A 2,449-nucleotide genomic window follows, 5' to 3' on the forward strand; every position below is an offset into this window, starting at 1 on the left:
GTTGATGGTCTAAAAAGTTTGGGGACCCCTGATGTAAAAGCTTAATAACAACAACAGTAACAACAAGGATATTTTCTGTAATACGCAAAAGGCCTTAAATTTTGTAGGGAGGGATTAGAACTTACATGGGTGAAATTCCACTAAACATTTTGTACAGTGTTCTAATGATTCTGCCAACTCACCATCCAAATAGTAATAATAATAATAATAATATTCTTTTCTACTACTGGCACAAAGTCTAAAATTTTAGGGGAGGGGGTTAGTCAATTACATCAACCTCAGTATTTGACTGGTACTTATTTTATTAACCTCAAAGAAGTGAAAGGCAAAGTTGACCTCAGTGGAATTTTAACTCAGAACATCAAGATAAAGGAAATGCCACTAAGTATTTTGCCCAGCATGCTAATGGTTCTGCCAACTCACCACCTTAATAGTAATAACTAGCTGGATCCGTGAAAAATTCATGGAAAACATTAAAAAATGTAAGCATCTGTAAACAGTGTACAGGTGCCATGAGAAATGTTCGCAGATTATGACCATCTGTCTTTAAGTTCTGAGTTCAAATTCTGCTGAGGTCAACTTTACCTTTCATCCTTTCGGGGTTGATAAATTAAGTACCAGTTGTGTACTGGGGTCAATCTAATCAATTCCCCCACCCCCTCACAAAAATTTCAGGCCTAGAAAAGTATATTGCAACAATTACAGAATATAGAAAGTAATGTAACACTAATGACCATATAATCCAACCAAAACATCTGTTACACAAACATAAAATACATTGCACATACTCAAAGAACCTTCTTGGTTTAGTGGTACGGAACGTTTTTCTGGTATTATTTTATTCTTTCACTTGTTTCAGTCATTTGAGGGTGGCCATGCTGGAGCACCACCCTTTAGTCAAAGAAATTGACCCCTGGACATATTCCCTGAAAGCCTGGCACTTATTCTATCAGTTTCTTCTGCTGAACAGCTAAATTACATGGACGCAAACACACTAACATCGATTGTCAAGCAATGGTGGTGGTGGGACAAACACAGACACTAACACACACACACACACACACACACACACTCACACACACACACACATGCATGTACACACACACACGCACGCGCACATACATACATACATATATGACAGGCTTGGAGGTAGTGGTGATACTTATGGTGCGATTTTGTGGTTTACTGGTATGCCAAGAGAGATCCAGCGGGCCCCTAACTGGTTCCCTGATCTTAAAGGTATAATGTGGATGTGTAGCTGCTAGAATAAGAATAGCCTGGGCAAAGTTCAGAGAGCTCTTACCTCTGCTGGCGACAAAGGGCCTCTCGCTCAGAGTAAAAGGCAGACTGTATGACGTGTGTGTACGAACAGCCATGCTACATGGCAGTGAAACATGAGCCGTGACTGCCGAGGACATGCGTAATCTCGCAAGGAATGAAGCCAGTATGCTCCGATGGATTAGTAATGTCAGTGTGCATACCCGACAGAGTGTAAGTATCTTGAGAGAAAAGTTGAACCTAAGAAGCATCAGTTGTGGTGTGCAAGAGAGACGATTGCGCTGGTATGGACATGTGGCGAGAATGGATGAGGATAGCTGTGTGAAAAAGTGCCACACCCTAGCAGTTGAGGGAACCCGTGGAAGAGGCAGGCACAGGAAGACTTGGGATGAGGTGGTGAAGTACGACCTCCGAACATTAGGCCTCACCAAGGCAATGACTTCTGACCGAGACATTTGGAAATATGCTGTGCTTGAGAAGACCCAGCAAGCCAAGTGAGACCAAAATCTAAGGCCTCTGCCAGGGATGTAGCCAGCCCACTTATGCGTAACATTCCTTCTTTGGATACTAAACTCCGCTTGCGAAGACCTGTTGAGGCAAGTGAAATCGAAATCGAACTAAATTTGTAGACTGGCACCCATGCCAACGTCTCTTCATTGAACACTAAACTCGGCTTGTTAAGACCTGTTGGGGCAAGCGAAAGCGAAATCGGGATGGCACCTGTACCAGTAAATCATTAAGAGCACTGTCCGAGCGTGATCGTTGCCAGAGCACCAACTGTCTGGCTTCCGTGCTGGTGGCACGTAAATAGCACCATTCGAGCGTGACCGTTACCAACGTCGCCTTCCTGGCACTTGTGCCAGTGGCACATGAAAAGACATTCGAGCGAGTTTGTTGCCAGTGCCGCTGGACTGGCCCCTGTGCAGGTGGCACGTAAAATACACCATTTCAAGCATGGCTGTTGCCAGTACTGCCTGACTGGCTTTCGTGCCGGTGGCACATAAAAGCACCCACTACACTCTCTGAGTGGTTGGTGTTAGGAAGGGGATCCAACTGTAGAAACTCTGTCAAATCAGATTGGAACCTGGTGTAGCCATCTTGTTCACCAGTCCTCAGTCAAATCGTCCAACCCATGCTAGCATGGAAAGCGGACGTTAAATGATGATGATGA

This window comes from Octopus bimaculoides, chromosome 2, assembly GCF_001194135.2.
Source record: "Octopus bimaculoides isolate UCB-OBI-ISO-001 chromosome 2, ASM119413v2, whole genome shotgun sequence".
NCBI classification, from domain to species: Eukaryota; Metazoa; Mollusca; class Cephalopoda; order Octopoda; family Octopodidae; genus Octopus; species Octopus bimaculoides.